The 27,993-nt window shown below is 44.1% G+C and overlaps 1 long non-coding RNA gene across 1 annotated transcript; it reads left to right on the top strand.

Annotated features, from left to right (window-relative positions):
- The first annotated feature begins 6 nt into the window (after positions 1–6).
- Positions 7–27,991, top strand: LOC129050586 (uncharacterized). Its single transcript, XR_008514263.2, has 9 exons — positions 7–321; positions 3,747–3,858; positions 10,565–10,626; positions 12,983–13,093; positions 13,318–13,437; positions 21,272–21,321; positions 25,339–25,547; positions 25,691–25,923; positions 27,676–27,991. It is a non-coding gene; the product is annotated as an uncharacterized LOC129050586 (long non-coding RNA).
- The last annotated feature ends 2 nt before the right edge of the window (positions 27,992–27,993 follow it).

Here is a 27,993-nt window from a genome sequence, read left to right as displayed (position 1 = left end):
CCAAGTTCGTTCCCCAGCTTCCTCTGAGACTAATCTTGGTTTGAAGTTCTTGACTGCAGGGGGCCTGTCCCTGGGCACTAATTCAGGGTAGTCCAACCACAGGAGTCTTTGGCCCTTGACAGTGACCACCCCCCAATCTTAGTTTCGGTGCTGGCCGAGGCACTATCCAACCCCACTCCATCAACATTTCTCTGCTGTCCGATTTTTTGTCTGAAAGACCGATTCCATTCTTTGCACCAACTCCTACCACTGAAGAAGCCAGTGATGTTAAAGATCCGAGATCTTGGAAGCTCTCCACCTGCCTCATCACAGGCAAACCAGGTATTGCTAACTTGCCTTTGAACAAACATAGTAATTTTTCTTAAATCTAGAAGTGCCAGACATTTGAAAATTATTTTTTAAGTTACTTAAAAATTGATCATTTAATGCAACCGCATGTCATTTTAGTTTAAATTAATGCTTTTTCTCATGTAAAATTTAAAAATGTAAATATTAGTAAAGTGTACATACATGTTTGTATCCTAATTTTTCGTAAAACATGACAACATGTTGTTTTCCAAGTTATTATGGAAACGTCATACTATATTTTAAAATTACCTCCTAGCACAGCTAGTGAAATGAGGAGGCAATTTGGTATCGAGGGAAGACTAAGGGCTTCAGAGTCAGACTTATCTTCAAATATCTACAGTCACTTAGCAGTGGATGTGATTTACTTGCCTTCTCTCTGCCCCAGATTGTAAAGTGAAGTAATATCATCTAAGTTTCATAAATGTGAGAATTAAATGAGAAATTAACCTGGCGCTTCATAGTTGCTGTTTTCGTTGCTGTTTCATGATTAAAAAGCAGATGTGTAATATTGAGCTCTTCTCCAGTTCTTGGGCATACTGTACCTGTTCTCTTTAAATTTGTGTTTAGAGGGTCTTGTGTTTCTCCATGAAACTTTGCTGCAGGTTTAAAGAGCAAATGCGGCCAGGCGCGGTGGCTCACGCCTGTAATCCCAGCACTTGGGGAGGCCGAGGTGGGCAGATCACGAGGTCAGGAGATCAAGACCATCCTAGCTAACATGGTGAAACCCAATCTCTACTAAAAATACAAAAAATTAGCAGGGCGTGTTGGCACGTGCCTATAATCCCAGCTACTCGGGAGGCTGAGGCAGGAGAATCTCTTGAACCTGGGAGGCGGAGGTTGCACTGAGCCGAGATCATGCCACCGCACTCCAGCCTGGGTGACAGGGCGAGACTCTGCCTCAAAAAATAAATGAATAAATAAATAAATAAAATAAAAATAAAAATAAAGAGTGAATGCAATTCTGTTTGAGGCCTTGGCCACTGCATCTCTCAGTAGCTTATGCTATTGTTAAACAGGTAACAATAAGAGGAAAGGTCCAAGCTCTTGAAATCTGAGGACCAGTTGGCCTTCTAAAATGTTCCAGGAGAGCATGATGTTGAATCCGATGCCTCTGGACTCCACTCTGTGGCAACAGGGCAAAAGACACCAATTCAGTTTGCCTAAAATCAATCTAACAGAAGATACTTACAGAATGCCTTCTATGGGCCAGTCTTTGCTCTAAATAGGGAAGAAGATGAGGTCCCTGATCTCGATATACAGAGAGGAGACAGACAATAAATACAGTTCATGCAAGCTCAGCATTCAGTAAGTGATGAAAGTGGAAAGGAATTGGGGTGGGTATTTTAGTTTATTTTCTGAGACAGAGTCTCGCTCTGTCGCCCAGGCTGGAGTGCAATGGCATGCTCACTGCAACCTCTGCCTCCCAGGTGCAAGTGATTCTCCTGCCTCGGCCTCCTGAGTAGCTGGGATTACAGGTGCCCACCCCCATGGCTGGCTAATTTTTGTATTTTTAGTAGAGATGGGGTTTTGCCATGTTGGCCAGGCTGGTCTCAAACTCCTGATCTCAGGTGATCCACCCACCTCGGCCTCCCAAAGTACTGGGATTACAGGTGTGAGCCACCATGACTGGCCCTGGGGTGGGTATTTTATAAAGGTGATCAGGGTATCCTTTTTCAGGAAGTACCACAGAGCAGATACTGAAGGAAATGAGAGCCAGCCACGTGAACATTTAACACTGAGGGGTAACCAACCCTCCTGTTTGCCCAGACTGAGGGATTTCCTAGAAAGCAGTGCTTTCAATGTTAAAATCAAGACAGTTTCAGGCAAACTGGAATGCTTGGTCATCCCAGTAAGAGTGTTCCAGGCCCGAGGTAACAGCCAGTGTGAAGGCCAGTAAGAGAGAAAGAATGTGGTGTGTTTTGGAGGTGTCCAGGAGGCCCACGTGATGGATAAAGCAGGAGAGAGAGGAGAGATGAGTACAGAAAGGGAGGCCAAGCTGGGCCACCCAGGGCTGCTGGTCAGGGTAAGGGCAGATGGATGAATGATCCCCATGAACCACTCCCAAGTATTCAGGTGCAGGGAGATGATGAAGTTGGGGAGTGATGAGAGGCTGCTGCAAAAGCAGGGCTCTGCCGCCACCGAGAGTGAGGCCTGCGAGTTCTCCCTATGCTGCGGCAGATGGGAAACTGCATCCTAGACCATCCCACAGAGCTGACAGTATTAATGCTCTTCTTTACCCACTGCCATCATTGGGAGAATGCAATTAGTGGATTTTTCTAGTAGGAGCAACAAAACAATTTTTCCTGAGCTGCATAGGCCTGAGCATTTAATGCCAATGCTGTTGGCAAACACCCCTGGTAAGTGTCTAGGCTTCCCTTGGGTCCCTGAGTGTAACAGTGTTTCTCTGAGGGCCACCCTCATGCCTGCACAGCCCCATGCTCACCAAGGTCAGAGCTGAAAGGATGTGGCCGGCCGCAGACTTTTTTCTTCCAGATGAAGAAATTAGGACCAAAAGAGGAGGAAGTGACTTTGTCCAGGGACACTCTGGAAGTTAGAGGCAGATCTGGGAGGGCAGCAGGCTGAGAGACTGGCCTTGACATGGAGCCAGGGTGGCTGCACCTGAGCTAGATGGGCCAGATGGGCAGGTGCTGCCCCCTCCCAGCGGTTTCACTTGGGCTGTGTGAACAGGAACTTGGTCTTGAGGACATGGGGAAAGCCTATCTGATTTTGTTCCCCCTGAGTTAAGGCCACAATGTGAACATGGCAGGAATGTGCTGGAGGGACCCCTTATTGAAGGGGTGCACAACAAAACATATAGAGTGCATTCGGAGAACAGTGAGACCAGAGGGAGAGAAGAATTGAAAGCATCCTGCCTGGCCTATGATTGGAGGAACTGAAACTTCCTTTAAAGGTCAGAAAAGGAGCTGGGGTCAGCAGTGCAGAACATGAGGGCTGAGTCCAAATATTTGAAGGGCTGACATGCACAAATAATATACTTTGCTTGATTTTTATTTTCTCTGTCATTTATTTAGTCATACTTTTGCCACAGTGCTACTTCTCATGTTTTATTCCAAATATATAGCACTGTAACTTCTTCAGATAGGATTAGCTGCTTATTTATGGGCCTGGGGCCTGAATCACCCTTTAGAAGAATGAGCTTCCATCCTAGCTGTACATTTTAGGGGGCTTTGTCATTGCTGATATCCTGTCCCAGGAATTTTGATTTAATTGGTCTAGGGTGGAGCCTGTGATAGTTTAGACCATTGAGTGGAGTATTTTTTTTTCTCCATCCTCTTGATATTGGGCTTGGCCACATAAACTTGCTTCAGCCAGTAGGATATTACCGGACATGACATGAGCAGAAGCTTTTAATGTGCTATTTATCTTGTCTCTTGCAGTCCAGTGATCTACTATGAGAAGAACATATCCTCATTGGCCACTGGTCCAAGGAGAGTGAAACATATGTGAGGCTGACTTGAATCCAATCTACAATCTGGAGCAGTCACCCAGGTGAGTCAGGCTATAAGAGTTGTGCTCTAGCTATCAACAGACCTGAGTGAGAAATAGATGTTTGTTGTTTTAAGCCACTGAGTTTTGAGATATTTGTTACACAGCATTTTTATAGCAATGTCTAACTGATACAAGGCCTCAGCCCTAAGAAATTCTAATTCAGTTGGTTTGGGTTAAGGTCCAGTACTATGGCCTGAATGTTTGTGTCTCCCCAAAATTCATATGTTGAAACCTAATCACTAATGTGATGGTGTCAGGAAGTGGGACAACTGGGAATCAATTAGGTCATGGGGGTGGAGCCCTCATGAATGGGGTTAATGTCCTTAAAAAAAAAGTGCCTCAGAGAGCCACCTTCTACCAGGTGAAGAGACAGTGAGAAGTTGGCATCAATGAATCAGGAAATGGGCCCTCAGCAGACACTGAGCCAGCTGGTGCCTTGATCTTGGACTTCCCAGCCTCCAGAACTGTGAGAATTAAATATCTTTTGTTTGTAAGCTCCCCAGCCAGTGGCACTTTGTTATAGCAGTGCAAACGGACTAAGACACCACGCGTCAGTATTTCTTAAAAGTGCTCTCCAAATGATTCTCATGTGCAGCCAGGGTTGATAACCGCCAATCTGAAAATTGCTTTTCCATCCAGGAGTCAAGCCAAGGTTTACAAATGATGAGATCACTTAGAACCAGTATTTCTAAAAACTTGGCTTTAGAACCACCCATGTAAGAATGCCTGGGTTTGTAGGGCTTCTTACTTGTTAAAAATACAGATTCCTGGGGCCCACCCCAGACCTACTGAATCGGATTCTCTGGAGTGGGCCAAGCAACATGCATTCTAACACACTCCCTCTTGGTCACTTTCCAAGCTCACTAAAGTTTGAGAAAGGCTGATGTAGAGATTATGCCACATTCCCCACCACCCTGCAATGAGTTGATGATAATTGAAATGTTCCTATTAAAATTTCAAGCCACTTCTGCTTGCTTCTATGAATACCTGACTTGAGTCTTTTCGTCTTTATAGTGAAGATCTGGGGGAGGAGAAACACATCCTGATCTGATTTTGATGTAATGAAGGAGGTTGGACTAAATTATTTCTTTCAGCCCTGACACTGAATGATTTTACATCATTGCATTTGTTGTGATAATCAGCGTAGGTCTGGTGTGGTGTGATTCAACTCTTAGCTCCTGCTGGAAGAAGGGTGTGAAATAGCCTCCAGCAGGAAGTCACAGACCCCTGTAGTTCCTGCTTCAGGCACTATGCCACGCTGCCCCAACCCCTCTGGTCTTGAAACTGAGCTGTGGGCCCACCAGGGTATGGGCCTTGCAGAGGGCACTCTGGACTTTTGTGGCTCTTGTCTGATTTGCTTTTCTTTTACCCTATGCTTCATTTCTGCCCCAGTTTGGACTCTTGGCTTTAAGTCTGGACTTTAATACCATTGCTCATCCTTTGAACTTGAGCTTGACACTTGCTCTCCCCTTAATGTGAATCTCAGTTTTTTTCTTATGGACTCTGATTTGATGTCACACTTCTAGCCCAGTGGTTTCAGTGTCACCTGGGGAACTTGAAACAAGCCTGATTCTGGCTGCCTCCCAGGTAATTCATCAGAGTCTCTGGGGTGGGACAGAGGTGTCTAAATTTGCAAATGCTACCCAAGAGATTCCAAAGGGCAGCCAGGGTTGAAAAGCATTCCCTGGAAGAAACCAAACCTCCCTGCAGCCCTCATCATCCTCATCCTCAAAGCCTGGGTTAGACCTCTATCGCCAGGGTGCTGCTTCCCTCAAAAGGATTTCAACATAGTAACCACATTTCCATGCAATAGAAGAGCTATTTTAATGTCAGTCCCAAACTGGTAGTTACTTCCCCACCCTCAAGGAGTGGAGTTTGAAATATGCCACCGATCATCAAGATGCAGGCTGAGAACAGAGGCAGCTGGCCAAAGAAAACAGAACGCTCACATGAGAGAGACACAGACAGAAAGCTGTGGGGCCATGCAAAGTAGGGAGGAGAAGCCATTCCCCATAATGAGTCACCGGCGGCAGGCACTTTGCAGAGCAATACAGTTGATAAATACTCTGTACTTAAAGTGAACTTTGAACAAATGCATAAGCAGAGATTGAGAGTTTTCTGCAAATAGAAGAAAGCAAGGGCTTGGTACCAAGAAGCTGTGTCCCAGCACAGACTGAAATGGAACAAGAGTGTGGTTGGAGACAATGGAAGTAAGCTAGCAGAAGCTAGGCAGGAAAATACATTTCCAAATCCAGATGGATCAGAGGGCAGGCAAGCTTCCAGGTATAGTAACGAAGGTGGGATCACACTTGTTTTGTAACGATAAGAAATTGGAAATTTGTATCAGAATCTCCCTGTGCATTATTTATAGTTTGCTGAATGCACCACAGCCTAAACTGACTGTATAATAAGTAGTTTATCATTTTCATTCCAGAGGGTGAACTCATCATTTTCAATTAATTATTTTGTTGTCTCCTTGAAGGCTAGAGCTAAGGAATCCCATCAGTTTCTTTAATAGAAACATATCTGTACTGAGAGTTTGAGTGTTCAGTTTGGGGCAGAGCAGGTGAGTAGTTCCCCTTAGGGAACGGGGCTTCATCATTCTAATCTCTCTCTAGGACCGCAACAAACAATGTTAGTACCGTCAGCCCCTACAGTAGATGAACATTGACTGTGAGCAAGGAAGAATGGAAAAGCCCCGGGAACGATGTGGCTAGGACATTCTTCAACGGGACAGGAAGTCAGAAAGATCTGGAAAGAGCACCAGTCATCAAACTGGAAGGTTGGGGGAGTCAAGCAGAACATTTCAAAGCAGCCATGCCTGCTTGTCATTAAGATGAGAAACCAGATACACCCTTTCCTCCTGCAGCACCAAGTGATCTTAACAAGGCAGCCTAAACTCACTGGCCCATCAGTTCCAATGACAACGTTTGGGTGAGAACGGGATCCGACTCTCTTCATCTCCCAGGACCAGATATTGATTTAGGTTTCTGACGGGAATAGAATTTTATTTTCTCAGTGATTTAAACAGACATTCTTTAGAAAGAAACATCAGGGCTGAAAGTGCAGTCCTGTGAATGGACTTACTCTTTCAGCCTTCTCTTCTTTTCCGGTTGGCTAGAGAAGCTCCTCTCAGCTCCTCCACCTTTGGGGATTCTCTTTGAAGGAGCTTGTAGAAACTCAGCAGAGGAGGGGGTTAAACTACATTGCCACTGAAAACAAATGAAAAGTGAATGATTACTTGGGAGCTGAGCTGAAACTGAGCTCTGCCGTGGCAAAACGCTCCTGATGACAATGTGTAGTTACATGAAAGGCCTCCTTGGATTTCCACAGAAAAGGGCAGATTAAAAGCAAACAAAGGGATAAAAAGCATAAACCTTAAATAGCTGGAGCGAAGCCGGGTAGTAGGAACAGCCCTTGCCAGGTTATGTCTCTTGGGGCCTCTGGGCCAAATCCCATTTCACACCAGATTTAATGGAGAATTCTTCTGCAAGTCAAAATCTGTCCTCTGCCTTTGGACGTCTTCCTTTAAAATGATGTGAATGAGCTTGACCTCCTCTTCAGGACCGCCAGGCCCCACTAATGCCCCTGTAAAGTTGGTGTCCTTCCGGGGTCTGCTACCTGAATTCTCTCATTTGGAGATCCAGTTTCATCACTGATTTTTAAAAATTCTTTATCTGAGAAGAAAGGAATATTTAGACATTTAATTGGCATATAACGAGATAACTATAACAAGTTAATTAGTTCTCAATTAAGTTGTATTTACCATACTTCCTGAATGTGTTCTCAGCAATTAGGGGCATCTAATGAACCTGCAGTAGCTGCTTGGCTTCCCATAGTAAGCAGGAAGTTGAGACCATCTCTTCTTGAGTCTGAGGCAGCATGGCATTGTTTTCTTGAAAGCCAGCATCGGGGTATACATCCAACCTGTCTCAGAAGCAATTGAATGTAACTGCTGGTCAATTCAGTGAAACAATAAGCTGAGTGAGGTCTGTGACACAGGAATGAAGTCATGCGATTAATGTAATGGAAAGAGCACTGACTTTGGAATCCAATGGATGTGAGTTCAAGCCCTGACTACTGCTTTCTAGTTATGTGACTGTCTTAGTCCATTTGTTTTGCTATAAAGGAAAACCTGAGGTTGGATAATTTATAATAAAAAGAGGTTTATTTGGCTGATGGTTCTGCAGGGCTGTTCAAGAAGCATGGCATTGGCTTCTGCATCTGGTGAGGCCTCAGGAAGCTTCCACTCATGGTGGCAGGTGAAGAGGAGCTGGTATGTGCAGAGATCACATGGTGAGAGAGGAAGCAAGAGACAAGGGAGGGAGGAGCCAGGCTGTTTTTAATAACCAGCTCTTTTGGGAACTAAAGGAGGGAGAACTCACCCTCCACTCACAAAAAGAGATTTAACCTATTCATGAGGAATTTATCTCCATGACCCAAATACCACCCACTAGGCCCCACCTTCAACATTGGGAATCAAATTTCTGCATGATATTTGGAGGGGGTCAGATTATCCAAACTATGGTGGTGACTTTGGGCAAGTATCTTAGAATCCCCAAACCTCAGTTTCCCCATTTTTATGCTAGGCATTACAATACAGACCTCGCTATAAAGTTGCTGTGTAGATCAATGAGAGAATGCAAGGGAAAGTCCTACAGTTTCCGCGTATAGTAAACTTTTTTTTTTTTTTTTGAGACTGAGTCTCGCTCTATTGCCCAGGCTGGAATGCAGTAGCCCAATCTCAGCTCACTGCGATCTCAGCCTCCCACGTTCAAGCAATTCTCATTCCCCAGCCTCCCGAGTAGCTGGGATTACAGGCGTGCGCCACCACAACGGGCCAATTTTTGTATTTTTAGTAGAGATGGGGTTTTACCATGTTGGTCAGGCTGGTCTCGAACTCCTGAACTCGAATGATCCACCTGCCTTGGTCTCCCAAAGTGCTGGGATTACAGGCATGAGCCACCACGTCTGGCCAACATTGTTACTAGTTTGTGAATGTTTCTTTGTGGTCTTTGTCATTTTGAAAGATTTGGCCAAGAGATTACCTGGCTAAACCCTTAGAGTGTTAATTGTCATATTTAGTCATTGCAGGAACCCACTAGTCAAATTTCACTGCCCTGTTAGTGGAGAAATCATCATGAAAGCATTATCAGAATATTACAGCGTGGCCAGGGAATGTACATGGAGAAGGTTAATTATTCATTTTATCCTGGTGTTTTCCCTTAAGATCACATTGTTCAGTGAGATTGAGATCTGAAAAAATGATTGAGTGTTATCAGCCAAGTACTGTGGAAGAATGAGACTGAAACCGTCCTCTCTGGGGAGGAAATAGAGTTACGGAGGGGAAAGGAAGGGGTTACGGTTCTCAGAGAAGCATGTGCCCTGCAGCTCCAGGGTTCTGGCTTTCCCTCTGTATTCCTTTCTATCCACAGGTTTTCACCTCTCCTTCAGCACCAGCTATGATTAAAAAGCCACGTTGAGGAATCATCAGAAGGAGGGAAAAAAATTTACAAACTAATTTGCATTTTAATGAATTTTTAATTGAACCCAAATCTGTTGTTTCTGTTTAAAGATGCAGTGCTGACTTTGTGATCTCTGCTGCTGAGGGCCAAGTGGGAACTTAATGTGATGAAAACAATGATAATGCTAAGCTTAATTAGGTTTGAAAACTTGTCTGGAAAGGCTGCAAGGAGCCTGGGAATGGCGAGCATTTGCTAGCAGCGGGCTAAGAAACTGGATTGGATTGGTAGAGGCTTTCTGCTTCATACCAAAACCACAGCCAGGCACTCATGATGGGCCAGGTGATTGGTCTCATGGCTGTAGTGCTTAGGAATTTCTAAGTACGGGTGTCAGACAAGTCCAGCCAGTAGTTGGTAGACAATACATTTCTACACTGGCTTTTTTTTTTTTTTTTTTTAAATCACCAACATCTCCTCCTTTTCTATATGTCACTTAGCAGGGTCTTAGTTGAGGTCATTCATGGATAAGACACACATATGGTGGTTAAGGTGACTGACGTGCCCTTTTGGAGAAGGCATTGAGAGACCACCATTGAAAACAATTGTCAGTGGTCTGAGATTTTACCCTTCTACCTTATCTGGGACAGGGACAATGAACTTTATTACTTACAGGGAAATCTGTAGCCAGAGTTTCATGTTCATGCCAGTTCTCCATGACCTGAAGTACCATAAGGATGGGAGGAAATGACATAAGTGTGCCTTGATGGGTACCCGCACAGGCAGTGGGCTGGGTGACAGAGGATGTGCCCTGAGCTTGGAGGATTTATCATTTTTATAGGGAGGGAAAGAAAGCCTGCTCTTTGGGGAGAGAGATGCCCCTGAGAAGCAGCCCAAGTGAAGAACAGTCAGGGCCTTGCATCCTGGCACAGCCAGCAAGAATGTGCAGGGATGTTCAGGGGCCATGGCTGGTCCCTCTCCCAACAACTGTGGCCACACACTACTTTCAAAGTCAAGGACAATTTCTCAGCTGATTTGAATGCACTGTGTGCAGGAGGAATGTTGGGAAGAGATTTCTTTCTTTACTAGAAAGGAGTAAGATATTTGTTGAAATTACCGTGCTATTAGTCCCCCATTCTGGAATATTTGTGTGGTGGGGGAGAATTCTGCAAAGTTAACTGATGTGTACCTCCTTCCCCTCTGAACGTTAACTGATGAGTACCTCCTTCCCCCATTTGCTCCTCCAGGTCTGTCTGCCATTTCTCCATCTCCCACTTCCAGTTTTCAGCCCTCTGCCCAGCAGCCCAAGGTGAGCCCACTTTCTCCCAAGGTGATGACTGTGGTAGGGCCAGAGGAAAAAAGACTTTGCACGCTTTGTTTTAAAGATTAAAAAGCTGCTGCCCGGGAGTGTGGCCGAAAAATTTTGAAAGATTGTTTGTCAAGCAGATGTTTTTCTTTTTCTTTGTTTTTTTTTTTTTTTTTTTTTTTTGAGACGGAGTCTCGCTCTGTCACCCAGGCTGGAGTGCAGTGGCACGATCTCAGCTCACTGCAAGCTCCGTCTCCTGGGTTCACGCCATTCTCCTGCCTCAGCCTCCCGAGTAGCTGGGATTACAGGCGCCCGCCACCACGCCCGGCTAATTTTTATGTATTTTTAGGAGAGACGGGGTTTCACCATGTTAGCCAGGATGGTCACAATCTCCTGACCTCATGATCCGCCCTCCTCGGCCTCCCAAAGTGCTGGGATTACAGGCGTGAGCCACCGCGCCCAGCCAAGCAGATGGTTTTCTTTTGTAAACACAGACTAGATAGAAATCCCATGGGCTGATGCCAGGAGAGAACAGTCAGGGAGGAAGTACAAAGTTTAGGCCCTTGTGAACTGTCTCTTCAGGCTGAGTTGGGGGGTGCTTACCTGATGGAACCCCTAGATAAATCTGGGGATAAATCACAATGGGAGAAAAATGGAAGCCCAAAATGTGATAGGAAAAAACTGAGAAACCCACAAATTTTCTTATGGTGTGCATGAGCAGTTGAATTTTCCCCATGGCCCAAGGCCAGCTGCTGCAGGACATGAGGGTTGACAAAAGTTTCAGACCATCCTGTGGGTTCCAGCTTGTCCTTGATCTCCCTCATATTAGGTCCATCTTCTCTTCCCAAAATACTGCCCTGAAGATTTCAAATCCAACACCAGACACGAACACAACAGTGTTATAGGGACTGCTTACAGCTGTGTAAGATCAAATCCCTGAAACAAACTTTCCATCTATCTGCCAGCCTGCCTATCTATCTATCTATCTATCTGTGCATCCATCCATCCATCTACCCACCCATTCATCCATCCTAGCAGTTCAGCGTCTCTGTGGCTTAGAAAGGTCACTATGGTTTCATGGAGAAGGAAACATCTAGAAACAGGGGAGCCTGTGAACACAGAAAGGAGAGAAAACATTTGAGAGAAATTTCTTCCCTGTGCTCCTTTCAGTCACTGAACTCTTTCCTCCCCCAAATCCTTTGGACTCATAGCTAAGTCCTCTCATCCCATAGAAGCTCTAAGAGAGAAGCGAGAAACCAGGCCATTTTCAAGGTTATCCAAACCTGGGGGCAGGGCCATGTCAGGGGTTGCTCCCTACCAGGTTCAGAGGCTTGTCTCAGGTGCAGGAGGCAGAGTGGCCCTTGTGGATTGACAGCTTTTCCAGTGCATCTCTTATGATCATGAATCTAGTCAAAGAGCATGACTCACAAACAAACCTAATTATTTTTAGCATCTCTTTAAAAGGTAAAAGAACAAATTTTGTAATAGCCTTTTCCAGTGGCTTACTGGGAATTTTTAAAGATAGGTATAGAAAACTCCCTACACATTTTATTTTGTTTTACTTTAAAATTAAGATTCAATCTAGGGAAGACAAAATCTAAAGATATGTTAGAGATGATTTAAACGCTTGGTTAAGAAAGGTGTCTGAAAAATAATAGTTTTTCAAAGTGACTATAAAACATTTAAAAATAACATAGACTTGAAAAGAAATTTAGCTCTTTTATAAGGGATGAACCTTTGTTCTTTTTTGTTTTGTTTTGCTTTTTCAATAATCAAGAGTATAATGAAATTGACATAAGACAGAAAATTGTTAATTATTGATAATTGATAATTACTTCTAATAAGAAAATTATTCTGAATCTTTTATGTCTAGGATGATCACAAAGAAGGTAAAGAATATTCTTTCATATTGTAGGTAAAGACATTGGTCAGTAAATAAGGAAACTCGCCCTTCAAAATGAAGCAAACTCTGCCAAAATGTTAACATCTCACGTTTTCTTTTTAGATTCAGGCATTATAAACTAAGGAAAATAAAATTCACTTCTCATCTTTTGTCCTTCATTTACCTTCATATTCCGGAACAGATTTGCTTGAAAAAAACAAAAGCACATAGGTTCTTATATTTCTTTGTGTTCCTAGTAGACAGTTATGATTTGGCTGTGTCCCCACCCAAATCTCACCTTGAATTGTACGCCCACAATTGCCACGTGTTGTGGGAGGCACCTGGTCAGAGATAATTGAATCATGGTGGCAGTTTCTCCCATACCGTTCTCGTGGTAGTGTTTTCATGGTCGTGTCACGAGATCTGATGGTTTTATAAGGGAAACCTGTTTCACTTGGCTCTCGTTCTCTCTTGCAGCCGTCATTTAACAAGTGCCTTTTGCCTTCGGCCATGATTGTGAGGCCTCCCTGTCCACGTGGAACTCTAAGTTCATGAAACCTCTTTCTTTTGTAAATTGCCCAGTCTCAGGTTTGTCTTTTTTAGTTTTATTTATTTATTTATTTATTTATTTATTTATTTATTTATTTTGAGATGGAGTCTTGCTGTGTTGCCCAGGCTGGAGTGCAGTGGTGCAATCTCGGTTTACTGCAAGCTCCGCCTCCTAGGTTCACACCATTCTCCTGCCTCAGCCTCTTGCGTAGCTGGGACTACAGGTGCCAGCCACAACCCTGGCTAATTTTTTGTATTTTTAGTAGGGACGGGGTTTCACCGTGTTAGCCGGGATGGTCTTGATCTCCTGACCTCGTGATCCGCCCACCTCGGCCTCCCCAAGTGCTGGGATTACAGGCGTGAGCCACCATGCCTGGCCTCAGGTATGTCTTTATCAGCAGTGTGAAAATCGGCTAATACACATAGTCTTAATCATCCATATTAATGATGACTTTTAACTTAAGTAACTTCTATTTCACAGAGAAAATTTCAGGGTAGATAATTGAGAACTCTCTGTCATATATAAGCATTTTAGCAGACTAACAAAGCTTGTGATACACATAATACAGTTTTCTTCATCTAGACATTTATACTTCAAAATGAACATGTTTGTTAATATGATCCAAAAATACAGCTGTATAGCATGTAAAGATAAGAGTCAGAAGTCCATAAACTTTATGCTTAGTAATCAATGTTGTCATATTCTATCTTATTTAATAGAAGATATCTGGGTTTCTAAAATCCATTAATCAATTCACTTTAATATTTGTCTAAGTTTTAGTTTAACTAAAGATGTTGAAAATTATGTCTAAACTGGTTCACTCTGAAGAATAATTGCTGTTGATATGAAAAGTTTGTCAGAATAATTCAACTTAGTTGAACACAAATTTATAATTTTTCTAATCTTAAACGTCATGTAGGAGTTTGTTTAGTAAATTAGTAGTTATTAGCTTATTTGATTAGTAAACCTGTACATGTTTAGAAGATTCAGATAATTATTTTGTTCTTGAGAAAACAGTCAAGTAAAATAATGTGTACTGTTATACTTAACACTCATAAATCAGAGAAAAGACAGTTTTTCTTAACCTAGTGTGATTTCCAAAATTTACCTTAATTATGTAAACTTGGTTTCTTAAAATGTTTGAGTGAACAATTTGTGAAAGAAGGATTTTTTAGAAGTCTAGTCTATGATGTTAAAGTATAAATTCAATGTTTTATTTTCTAAAAATTTTAGAAATATTCTATTTATACAAGTGTTTATCTTTATAAACTAACCAGAACAGAGCCTCCTGTAATTTTAGAAACACTATAATCTAATTTATTAATACCATCCCATAATAGGAAAACATTTCATACATCTACAAGGAGATGTCAAGGCCTTTCTCAATTATAGACAAATGATCATATAGAGTTAGTAGCTTCAGTGCTACAACTTTAGCCAGAAGTCAAAAATAAATACAAAAACACAAAAATCTTCTGGTCCAGATTTCAAAGAGTCAATCTGCTTTCTGGTGGGTATGAAATTCTTAATTGATTTCAGCTCAAAATAGACAAATAGACCAATGAACAGGAAGGACTAGCAAACCAGATATCTGCCATCTCTCTCTTACTCAGTAGAGACTAGGTCTCTATCATCCCTCTACAGAGATTACCAAAGAGTTAAACCAGAAAACCAAATTCATCATCATTACTGCCATCTTGGGGAATTAATTTATTGGCTCTGTGTGAACCACAGATAAAACAAAGGCACCAAAATAGTCGAGAGGAAACAACCTCCCTTTTTGCCTTTCCTCTTCACTGACCCTCTTGTTTAGAGAAAGCTCCCTGCTGCTGTGGCCCGAGTCCCACAGGCAGCTCTGGGCTGAGCAGATGGTTTCAGCATGGCCTTTACTGATGGAAGTCAACACCACTGGTCTGATGCTCTTCGTGGGATGCTCCTAGCGTGACAGCAAACACCACACTGGGAGCTAATTAACATGTGCCTAAGACTTGAGGCAATGGAGAGAGAGCATTGTGGTTTTCCACAAATTTAAAGTTGGAAGGAAAGCTGAGCTATTGTCCCATCCAACGTCCTCACTTGCTGAAGGAGAAACTGAGTCCTTGTGAGCCCAGAGTCCCACATCAAGTTATACATGGAGCTGAGACCAAATACTGCAGCCCTTCTGTCTTCTAGTTGTCACAACCAGCAGAGTTTAAGTTTCCATCTTGTAGCTGAGTTGATTTTTTGGCGAAAGGAGTAGTACTAAACCCCCCTAAAAGCTTTTGTGTGTAGGTAACTTTCTGGTCAGGTATCTCACTGCTTTCATCATGATCAGGGCGCTGATCCTCTCACTGTAGAAGTTTTAGAGGAAAGCCGGATACTGTGGACTCAGAAATTGCCTCTTTTTTTGGATCAACGCAAGGCAAGTTAGAGACTTGGTAAATAGATAGGTTTATAAAGTCGATTTAAAAGATACCTATTTATCAAGCCCACTTGGCCAGTCAGCTCAATATTCCTTAAGCCCCCAATATTGTGTGATTGGAGTAAGAGGAGATGTCAAGGAAGAGAAACAAAAGCCAACTAACACTGGACACTTTACAGGTGAACTCCTTAAATCCTCAGAGAAGTTCTATTAATATCAGATTACTCATTCCAAGTTGGATATGAGGAAATAGATGCTTATCCAATGTCATAGAGCCAGCCTTTTTCGGGGCATTAAAACCTGAGCTGGAGCCCATCATACTGCACCAGGAAGCTTCCTCAGCCCATCCAGCTGGTGGCAAGAGCCACACTGGGGGGGAGGATTAACTGCCTCAGGAGAGACAGAAACTAGGTGTGAAAAGGGCAGATACTGGTTTCCACAGCAGCAAGGAAGGAAGAGGTGCTGGGAAAACTGACCACGTGACCACCATTTGCCTGTGCATCAAATAATGGGAAGGGGTTTGGAGGCATGGAGGTGAGGAAGAAAGAGCATGCCATGTAGAAAGTGCTTAGAATTTGTACCCATGGGGCAATTTTGGGAAAAGGCAAGCAGATTGGTTGGTGTGTGTCATAGCGGGTTTGCAAGGGAATTTTAAAAAGATCATCATCATTACAGAAATTCCATTCATTGAGTCTTTTTCTGCAGGCTAGTGTGTTAGTCCATTCTCACACTACCGGAGACTGAGCAATTTATAAGCAAAGGAGGTTTAATTGACTCACAGTTCTGCATGGCTGGGAGGCCTCAGGAAACTTACAATCATAGCAGAGGGGGAAGCAGACACATCTTACAAGGTGGCAGGTGAGAGAGAGTGCATGAAGGAGGAACGGTTGAACACTTATAAAACCATCAGATCTCATGAGAACTCACTGTCACAAGAACAGCATGAGGGAAACTGCCCTTATCATCCAATCACCTCCCACCAGCTTCCTCCCTCAACATGTGGGGATTATGGAGATTACAATTAGAGATGAGATTTGGATGGGGATGCAGAGCCAAACCATACAATTCCACCCCTAGCCCCTCCCCTATCTCATGTCCTTTCAACATTTCAAAATGAACTATGCCTTCCCAAGAGTCCCCCAAAGTTTTAACTCATTCCAGCATTAAATGTCTCCTAAAGTCTCATCTGAGACAAGGCAAGTCTCTTCCACCTATGAGCCGAAAAAATAAAAAATGAGTTAGTTCCTTCCAAGATACAGTAGGGGTACAGGCATTTGGTAAATACAGGCATTCCAAATGGGAAAAATTGCTCAAAACAAAGGGGCTACAGGCCCCATGCAAGTCCAAAATCCAGTGGGGGCAGTCATTAAATCTTAAAGCTCCAAAATGATCTTCTTTGACTCCATGTCTCACACCCAGGGCACACTGATGCAAGGGTGGGCTCCCATGGCCTTGGGCAGCTCCTTCATGGGCTGGTGATGAGTGCCTGTGACTTTTCCAGGCACACGGTGCAAGCTGTTGGTGGATCTACCATTCTGGGGTCTGGAGTACGGTGGCCTTCTTCTCACAGTTCCACTAGGCAGTGCCCAAGTAGGGATTCTGTGTGGGGGCTCTGACCCTACTTTTCCCTCCTGCACTGCCCTGGCAGAGGTTCCCCATGAGGACTCTGCCCCTGCAGTAAACTTCTGCCTGGACATCAATACATATCCATACACCCTCTAAAATCTAGGCAGAGGTTCCCAAACCTCAATTCTTGACTTCTGTGCATCTGCAGGTCCAATACCATGTGGAAGCCCCCAAGGCTTGGGGCTTGCACCTCCTGAAGCAATGGCCTGAGCTGTACCTTGGCCCCTTTTAGCCACACTGGAACTGAAGCAGCTGGGACACAGGGTGCCAAGTCACTACATTGCACAGAGCGGTGGGGCCCTGGGCCTGGCCCATGAAACTATTTTTTACTCCTAGGCCTCCAGGTCTGTGATGGAAGAGGCTGCTGCCAAGATCTCTCACATGCCCTGGAGACATTTTCCCTATTGTCTTGGCAATTAACATTTGACTCCTAGTTACTTATGCAAATTTCTGCAGCCAGATTGAATTTCTCCCCAGAAAATAGGTGTTTTTTTTTAGTTTATCATATCGTCAGGCAGCAAATTTTCCAAACTTTTATGCTCTGCTTCCCTTTTAAACATAAGTTCCAATTTCAGATAATCTCTCTTGAGTTCAAAGTTCCACAGATCTCTAGGGCAGGGGCAAAATGCTTCCAGGCTCTTTGCTAAAACAAAGCAAGAGTCACCTTTGTTCCAGTTCCCAAGAAGTTCCGCATCTCCATCTGAGACCATCTCAGCCTGGACTTCATTGTCTATATTACTATCAGCATTTTGGTCAAAACCATTCGAGAAGTCTCAAGGAAGTTCCAAACTTTCCCACATCTTCCTGTCTTCTGATGAGCCCTCTAAACTGTTCCGCCTCTGCCCATTACCCAGTTCCAAAGCCGCTTCCACGTTTTCAAGTATCTTTATAGCAGGATCCCACTAACTTAGTACACATTTACATATTAGTCCATTTTCACACTGCTATAAAGAACTTTCCTGAGACTGGATAATTTATAAAGGAAAGAGGTTTAATTGACTCACAGTTCTGCATGGCTGGGGAGGCCTCAGGGGACTTACAATCATGGCAGAAGGTAAAGGGGAAAGGAAGCACCTTCTTCACAAGGCGGCAGGAGAGAGAGAAAACAAAGGGGGAAGAAACAGATCCAAACCATATCAGCTAGATATTCTACTGTGAGGTTTATATTCATTCTCTCATGCAATCTTTTAATAATAACCCTTGAAGGTAGGTACAGTTATTGTCATTTGTAGATAAGGAAACTGTGGCACAGAATGGGAGAGTAAATAGGCTAAGGTGACATACTATTAAATGCCAGTGCTGGGGTTTGAACCTGGATCTGTCTCATTCTTAGGCTTAAGCTCCTATATTGGAGAGGAATATTAGGTCAAGGTTTTGGAAACTTTTGAAGGTGAAGTTAAGGAGTTTGGGCACCTTTTAGGCAGGACTTTTCTGAAGTTTGTTTTACAAGCTCTAGTCTTTAGATTTTAGCAGATGTTTCAGAGGGCAAAGGGCATGCATTTCTGTAATCCAGTTCATTGAGAAGACCCAAGGAACACATGAAAACAAGTCTGTGTACTCCCTCTAATAGGCTAACATGCATTGTGAACTGGAGAGAGGGGATCTGGCTTGCAGCATTTCCCAAACTTATTTGTCCACATTTTCTTGCTCAGAAAATCATCCATGGACTAAGTGCAGTAGGCAGTAGAGACCCTCAAACAGTTTCTGAGCAGTGGGCTACAAACACAGTCAAGTTTGTGTTTATGAAGGCATCTCAGGCAGTGGATTTGTGGACAGACACAGTGGTGCCAAACCTCAAGACAGGGAGACCAGTTAGAAAGTAGCTAATTCTATTAAGGGGAGAGGGAGAGGGAGAGATGGAAGTAATCTCACTCATCCATCTGCTAATGAAAATTCTGGGCTCCAGTGACCCAGATTACCAGAGTATCTTCAAGATCCTCATCCAGTTAAAAAGTATTGAGCCGTCTCTTCGTACAAAGCACAGTGCTTGGGTTTGCGCAGTGGTCTTATAATAGGAATGGGGAATCTAGAACTCCACAAGGATCATGGTTCATGGTAACAAAGATTCGTTAACACCAGCAAACTGAAAACATGCACATGAAATTCTGAGATGGGATAAAGACAGATTAAAGTTGGGGTGTCTGGCTTAGGGGCAGGGGGTTGTGGAGAGAGAAAAAAGAGTGGGAAGACAGCAGACAAATGTAAATAATGTATTAGATTCTTTCTGATTTGATTGGGGGTGGGGAGTGCAGTGGAAAAGCAGGCAATGTAAACAAGGAGACTGGATATAGTGTAGTGTTTGATAGGGATGCCACTGGGATCAAACAGACCTGGCTTCAAATCCCAGCTCCACTTAAGAGCTCTGTAACCTTACCAGGTTACTTTCCTTCTCTATGCCTCGATTTCCTGTTCTATAAAATGGAAATAATAATGCCTAACTCCTAGGATTTTTGATAAGATTAAATGAGATAATGTAAGTAAATTTAGCAGAATAGAGCCAGCTCTTCCCAGCCCATGAAAACTGGGTACCTATTTCCTAACTCCATGTTCAATCGCCTCATGACAGTAGCTTGAAATCAGCCATGATGAGAGTGTTTACATCGTGAAATTGGCAAATGCTACAAACCAGATTTTTTTTTTCTAGAGAACCCACAGTTAAACATTTACCAGCACATCGCTGCATAGAAACCCCAATTATGGAAAGGTATTTTATGTGAGTTTGAGAACAAGGGAGCCAGCGTCTCTCTGAGATTAGGCAAGATTTTCCAGTATGAGAAATGGGAGCATGTCAAATTCTCACAATTTTTCCTGAACCTGACCCTCTAGCTCCTCCAAAGGTTTGGGCTAATGAGGGCCAAGTGCAGAAGAAGGTGTTGTGCTGTGAGATTACGAGCACAGCTGTCCACTGGGAACCGTGGAGCTGGCTCTGATCATACTCAATAAAGAGTCCCACATTTACAGAGTCCCACATTTTCGTGAAAATTTTGTCAAAATCATATGAGATGGCTACATACTGATGTTACACTGTCACAGAGGATTTATTATTCAAAGGTATGGATGTTTTCTTGATGAATTCAACAGCATTAGAGCTGGGAGAACTGTCTAAACCTGGCAGAGGGTCATCCAGAACATGCCCCAGGCATTCCCACTATGGCGCAGCCTTGGCTTGAGTTTCCATGACCACAATGGAAACGTGGAGAGCACAAGGCTGAGAATGCCAGAAACAATTTCCTTTTTCACTCACATGTCACAAATCTCTGACACTGATCCAGTACAATGGAAAAACTACTGGTCTAGAAGGAAAAAGAAAAATAACATTTATGGACAACTAGGCACTTTACATATATTAATTTATTTAATTTCTACACTCTGAATTAGATACTATTATCTCTATTTTACAGATGAAGAGATGGGGGCTTGCAAAGGTCAAATAACTTTCTGAAGGTGCCCCAGCTCGTGAGAGGCCAGGTTTGAATCTAGTTGAACCAGACCCTAAAACTCTCTCTTTGCCTCTTATTCCATGCTGTTCCCCCAGTCAGAAGACCCGGGTACCCTCACAGGTCTGTCACTTTCTCTTCTCTCTGAGGCAGTTTCTTCATTGATTAAAAAAGCAGAAAAAGAAGATGTGGGTTGTGAGTGGGGATGTGGATACAAATCTTTTTTCATCACAGATTGGTTTGAGGCTCAGATAAGGCCATTGTGCCTACAGAAGAGCACTTTGAAAACCATGAAGAGATATCCAAGAATAAAGATTAGCAAAGGCTAGACCTCAGAGATACTGTGTGAAGATACAGACATACTCTAGCTGCAGTTCCTCCTCGGTCTGTACACCTGGCCCATTGCCTCTGCGTTGATGTCAGCTATAAGCATGCACAGTTCAGCTGTTGGTTCCCATTCCATGGATCCAGCCTCTGGGCACACTGCTGACATTCATTTGCCTCATGGTTCACAGTTTCTGTCCACACCAAGGCCAAGCCAGCTCATCCAGGGAGGCCATAGATTGGCGAAGTGCATCCTCTGCACCACCCAATGCTCTACTGCAGTGGAAGCACTTGAGGCTGTGAGTGCCTTTGTTTCCCACTTATCTCATCAACTGATACCTTCATTTCTTATTTCCCCTGCCAGGTGCAGCTCTGTGTGTTTCGTTCTGTTCTTTGAATCTCATTACTTTTTCTTTCCATCATCACAGGCTTCTCTGGATTGTGAGTGGGTTCTGTTAAAATGTCTACTTTGGAACACGTGAGTATTTTGACTATGGCTTTTGTGATTTACTTGTAAAGGATCTGTTAAAACAAACCAAAGCAGTGTATAAAGGGCACATCTGGGTAAACTGTCCCCCACTCCTACCCAAGTGCAAAAGTGCGTGATGGAGGAGGCAGCATAACTGCCTTAGAGCCAGATAGGATAGATGGGATTCCCAGCCCCATGTCTTGCTCCCTGTGTGGCCTTGGACAAATTCCTATCCCTCCCTAGACTCCAGTTTTCAAACATAAAAAATGGGAATGTTGGCACTCTTTTTATGTTGGATGAGAAGTCAAAGACGCTAAAGTGCTCCGTAAATGTTAGTGCCCCACATCTGCCCACAGGGAGGACTTGGTGGTGAGCACAATTGGTTTCTGCCATCAGCCCAAATCTCTTTCTCATTTCACTTTGCTTTTGCTATCAGTTAGTGCCCATTCAGGTCCAGCATTCTGATGGCCAGGCAGTTGCTAACTTATCCAGATGCTCTGATTCTAGCCATATCTGATTCATATCTCCACCTTGGGATTTAAATGAAAGTTGCTCTACTGTTGCCTTCTAAAAGAATGTCTGTCAGTTCTATCAACTCTGGGAATTGCTGGGCTCCAAGCTCCCCCTCAAGGAAGACTTTTAGCAACATGGCTTAGATGATAGTACAACTAATGTCTAGTGAACACCTGCTGTGTGCTAGACATTATGCTCTGTTGTCTCACTAATGCTAGAAAAAATGACTGTTACTTTATGGTACCGTTGATAGCTCAAGGGAGTGCTTATACGTATATGTCCAATCCAGTAGGGCGAAACTCCTCTTTCTCTCTTGTAGGGTGATTTTCAAAATATTTTCCAGTGAGTAGGGCTTGGATACCAATCAATCAGGATGAGGCATTGAGGGATGGCACTTGGGAGTTTTGGGGACAGCAGCTATTTAACCACCAGAATGGAAATATTTTAATAGTTCAATTTTCAATATTTTAACAATTGATATGGCTGAGCTAGGTGACCTGTGTTTATATCAACCCAAGCCTCTTCCTTAATGGTTCAGACACTGGAATGATGATGAAATATTTCTTTACATACGTTAGTTGCTGTTAGGGAAAATGCTGCCCTTGGGCTGCCAGAGGTAGAGAATGAAAGTCAGATCCATGGCCTCTGGGATTTCAGACAGGCAGAAGCAGGTGGGCTAGTTGAGGGCATGTAGCCTAGGGGTTAAGAGCTCAGATATTGGATCAGATGGCCTCTCTCCATCTCTTACTGCCTTTGATATCGGCTTATTGAATCTCCAAGTTTTTCCATTTCTAAAATGGTGACAACAGTACTACCTCATAGGCTTTTAATGCAATTTTATGAAACAAGGTATGTAAGTCACTTAACACTGATACTGGTTGTTCATATAATTGGAATAATATTTTAAAAACACCTTTCCCAGTTTCTTTTCTTTTCAGTAATCTTGTTTTTTTTTTTCTTTGATTTTTCTGTCTTCATTGCCTGAGGGAAAGAAAGGACAAATGTATCAAGAAAGGAGAGGATATGTAAGAGGCACAGCTCCTATCAGACCACAGGAGGAAGTAGAAAGTCCTTCTATAGTTGGGAAGGATGAGGAAGAGTGAAAGGATGAGGAAGAGCGAGAGGGAGAAGGGCAGAGAGTCAGACACAGTGTTCTTGCTTTATTCCTGCTCCAATTCCTCTGGGAAGCTGAGGAGGATTTTTTTTTAGAAATATCTAAGGAATTTAGGTGAATCCTAGAATAAGACAACTTGCTCCTTGTTTCCCAAAATGCAGCCCAGGAAAACTCAGCTTGGCACCAGGATAGAAGGGTGCAGCCCAAGAGGTAGAGGACAGGGGCTGAGAATTTCTGGTCCTGAGATAGTGCCCAGTTCCCCTATACCCACCCCTGGCATCTGGGGCCCCAGAAGTTCCTGCATGTCCCAGTTGGGGGGACACAAAGTACTGGGAGATTCTGGTGTCCAGAATACAGTGGGAAAACAGCTCCAGCAAGCGAGGACCTCCTAAGTGGAGGCACACGGGGGGGACTCCACACTTCCCCTTGGACCTCAGCAAGATAACCAGGAAACAGGTAACAACAGTTACTCCCAGTGAATACCAGCATGGGAAAGCCAGCAATGAGGCAAGAAGAGGGACCATGTAGCAGTGGGGCCTGAGGACCCGGGAATAGAGTAGAGTAGACCAGCGGTTCTGCTCCCTTCTGCCCTTGAGTACCAGCTTAGGAAGAAGAAGGGAGGGAAGAGACCTCTTAAAGGGAGAAAAAGGAGTCAGATAGTGTGGAATTTGAATTGAGAAAGAACTGAGAAATTGCTACCTTCAATAGATAGTGATACATTTTTCTCCTTCTCAGCACCATTCTACTGTCCTCCAAAATGGGGCTCAGATGAAGCCAATTTCAGACATTGACTTTGTAGTAGGTATGTTTGGATCAGTCGCATCAGCTATTATTAGTAGCAATGAGATGAAGCAAATGACTTCATTGGCTCCAACACTATGCCTGGCAATGGTCACATGTGAGGCAAGAATAGCACAGCACCAGGGAGCTCTTGATACTTCCCACCCAAGAGCAGCCCATCACACCCCTCCAAGGAGAGCCCAGCAGGCCAGGGAGCCGCTCCCACACAAAATCTCGGGGCCACACCCCCGGCTCCTCTTGTCTTCCAGCATCTTCTCTTCTCTTCATCCCTTTGCTGGACCTGTTTGTATTCGTGGCCTGAATTCGCACTCTTCTTCCTGGACCTGACCACACACTTCTCCAGTTGGCGTGTATTAGAACTCACCTATGAAATCATCTCATTCTCTGACCACAGCCCCATCTCCTCAAATGTGGTCCCTAGTTACCTTCTTCCTTGCTCTGACAGCTGTCACAGCTTGAAGTCCAGGACCTACCCATAGTTTCAGCTACTCTCTTGCCAGCATCCTTGCCTCAAACTCCTTCATCTCACCCTCCTACCAAAGCTCCAACTCTGCGCCATTCAACTCCCAGCCGTCCCTGGTAGGTGGCACGGGGAGAAGCAAGCACGCACCCACCCACACTGGGATGGATGCACATTCCCAACATTCCACCCTAAATGAAGCTGGGCACTGCCCAGGAGCACTTCTGTTTTCACCAGCCAGCTCTTGGTCCCATTCTTCATGATGGCTTTAATCCGATCATTCCCGTGCCCACCCAGTCTCAGCAGGTGATATGACTCTCTACCACCAGAGAAAAGGACCACCACCAGAGTAAACATCCTCAAGACTTCCTCTAGCTGCCTCAGACCTACAAATGGAAATGCACCTGAGCTTAACTGTGTCTCCTTTCCCTCTGCACCACAGACCAGGCCACCTCCAGTGCCTTGGACTCAACACCCTTCTATTCCCTTTGGACTCCTAACTGGTCACTAAGTCCCATGAGTCTTTTCAGATCTTATCTGGTTTGACATTTTGGGAGGATTACTCCCTTAAAAAAGCCATACCACTCCCTTTTGATGCCAATTCATTACACTTTCTAGGATCTCCATGTACATTACTGGCTACTTCTACTCAATCCCTTTTTTACGGGAGGGCTTCTTTGTCCCTAAAACCCATCCTTTAACCCACTGGTAATTAAATGCATCCAAGTCACCTGGAGGGCTTGTTAAACCAGAGACTCCTGGGCCCACATCTCTAGAGTTTCTTACTCTTAGGTCTGGAATGAGGCCTGAGAATGTACATTTCCATCAATTTCCCAGGTGGTGCTGATGTGTTGGTTCAGGGACCACACTTTGAAAACCATGGCTGTAGCTACTGGTGGCCTGAAGTGTTTGTGTTAGGCTCACTCTTCTTCTCTACACCAGTGGTTCGTGACCTTGGTTGCACCTCAATATCACCTGGGAAGCTTTTAGAAGGACATGAAGGTCTGGGTGCCACAAAGACCAAGTTAATTAAACTCTCTGGGGATGGGGCTCAGGCACTGACATTTATAAAAGCTGCCCCAGGGATTCTCAGATGCTGGTGGGGCTGAGAACCACTGCTCTACACTTTTTTTTGCAGGTGAATTTGTTGCTAATATGGCTTCAATTACTCTCTACATGCTGGTGATTCACAAGCTTCAGACATTAGCCTGGACGTTTTCCTGAGCTTCAAGCCTGCACTTCCAACTGCCTGCTGGAATCTACCTTCCAGAGACCTCACATTCAGCATGGCCATGCTGGAACCCATTGTTTCCTACCCGATCCTCCAGGGTTTCCGTCTCCATGAAGGTGACCACCCTCCACCTAGTTGCCTAGACTAGAAAATTGGCAGTTAGATTTTACTCTTCAGCTTTGTATTAGTTTCCTGTGGATGCTGTAACAAATTTCCACAAAGCGGTAGCTTAAAACAACAGAAATGTGTTCTCTTACAGTTCCAGAGGCCAGAAATCCAAAATCAGCTTCATCGGGTTGAAACCAAGGTGTCAGTAGCAGCCACGTGCCCTCTGGAGGCTTTAAAGGAGAGTATCTTGCTGGCCTCTTTCAGCCTCCAGCCAGCATCTCTTGGCTTGTGGCCACATCAACTCCAGTCTCTGCCTCTGTGGTTGCATTGCCTTCTCCACCTGTGTGTGATCAGATCTTCTTCTGCCTCTCTCCAAGGACACATGTGAGTGTATTTTGAGTCCACCCAGATAATCTAGGATAATATTTCCCATATCAAGATTCTTAATCACATCTGCAAAGTCTTTGTCTGCCATTTAAGGGAACATTTACAGGCTGCAAGGATTAACCCATTTATGCCAGAAGTTGCAAATTTGTGTGTGTGTGAAAAATCAGACCTTGGTGATGACCTTGAGCAGTAGGATATATATAACTCCCACAGGCTTGGTGTTCCAATAATGGAACACTAGGCATAAATGGGGTTAAGACTGGATAACCTTCGGACACTATTAAGAAGTCCTCCACAAGCTCCCTCACCCTCATTTCTCCATCTTCAACTAATATCTGAATCTTGCCTTTTCTGCTTCCCAAATGTTTCTTGAGTCTGTGCCCTTCCCTCCGTCTTCATTGCTACATTCAAATCCATGTTCCATTATCTCACCTGAAGCACCCAGTAATTCTTTAACTGATGTCTTGGCCTCCTCCTTTGCTACCCTCCACCTTTTGCCATAGGCAGAGTAATTTACCCAAAACAGTGTTGCTGTTCTCCTGCTTTACCTGCTGTGGGGGACTGCTCATCATGATGTCATTAATCATGGCTATGTAATGAAGCCTCCATAAAAACCCAAAAGGACTGGGTTCAGAGAGCTCCTGGGTTGCTGGGCACATGGGAGGGGAGCATGCCTGGAGAGGGCATGGAAGCTCTGTGCCCCTTCCCACATGTCTTGCCTTCCCTCTACGGAGAGCCCACCCTCCTGCTTCTGGCTGTGGGGCCCTGTGACTGCCCCCTCCTGTCATAGCACATCTCTTTCACTGCTCAGGTGTGCCAGTCTCCGTGACCTCACTGCCCTGGCACACATATTCCCTTTTGCTTGGAGCAGCCTCTGCACCCTCACAGCCCTCACCAGGTCACTGGCATAGGTTTCCATGGCTACCTCTGCCTCCTCAATCACAGACTGGGGGATAGGTCAATTGTAACTGAGGTTTAATTTTCTGTTTCCCAACTAGACCATAAGCTTGGAAGGTGGGGAAAGTCTGTGTCGGTATTTGAAGGAAAAAACCCAAATTATTTTTTTCTCTCTATTCTCACGCTCACAACACAGAACGCTTTACCTCTGGTCACCAAACTGTGTGTGGGAATTTCTTCCCATGACCAGCCAATCAATTTTCCAGTGGACACTGACCGAGTATTCCTTAATTTAACTCAATTCTGACACCATCTACCTGGTGGTAGAGTCAAATCCCACAGGTTAAGGGCTCAGTCCCACAAGACTGCCTGACTTCAGACACACCGATCACAAGTAGTAGGTTGTCACCTACACTTCTGACTGACTGGCTATAAATTAGGGTTCCCATGATCTCGGGTTTGATTAATCTGCTAGTGCAACTGGCTTTGCAAAATTATAACTGAAGAAATTATGACAGTGAAAGAAATCAGACCTAACCGACTCCATCTTGCTTCTAACCTTTAACCTATCCATTTGCATTCCTGGGCGTAGGTTCAACTAACTTTGGGAAGGAATTCAGTTCATGGTTTGACTCTGAAACAAAATTGATAACAGCCCTTTCCCAAAAAGACCCCCTTCTTGCCTGGGGTCCAGTCTGCCTTTGCAGGACTAACAAATTAGCTACAGGATGAGAAATCACAGTCTAGGGGTCATGCAGCCTCTGGCTCCAAGAGTCTGAACCTCTCCAAATTGCTCCTGGGGATAACATCACTATTGTAAAACCTAAGATCAGTGTTTGAGATATTTTGCAGACCCCGCACTCAATGGATCAGCTGACACCACCCAGACCAGTAATCTGGCTCAAGCATTTCTGCCATCCCACCCAGGAACAGAAGACAGAAAGAAAAACTCACTTGGACCCCCTATGATTCCATCTCCAACCTGACCAATCAGCACTCCCCACTTCCCAAGCCCCTGCCCGCCAAATTATCTTTAAAAACTTTGATCCCGAAATTCTCAGGGAGACCAATTTGAGTAATAATGAAACTCCAGTCTCCCACACAGCTGGCTTTGCGTGAGTTACTCTTTCTCCATTGTAATTCTCCTGTCTTGATAAATCGGCTCTGTGT

Source organism: Pongo abelii, chromosome 16 (assembly GCF_028885655.2).
Source record: "Pongo abelii isolate AG06213 chromosome 16, NHGRI_mPonAbe1-v2.0_pri, whole genome shotgun sequence".
Lineage (NCBI taxonomy): Eukaryota > Metazoa > Chordata > Mammalia > Primates > Hominidae > Pongo > Pongo abelii.
The sequence above is the reverse complement of the archived record's forward strand: the minus strand, read 5'-3'. Positions and strand labels throughout refer to the sequence as shown.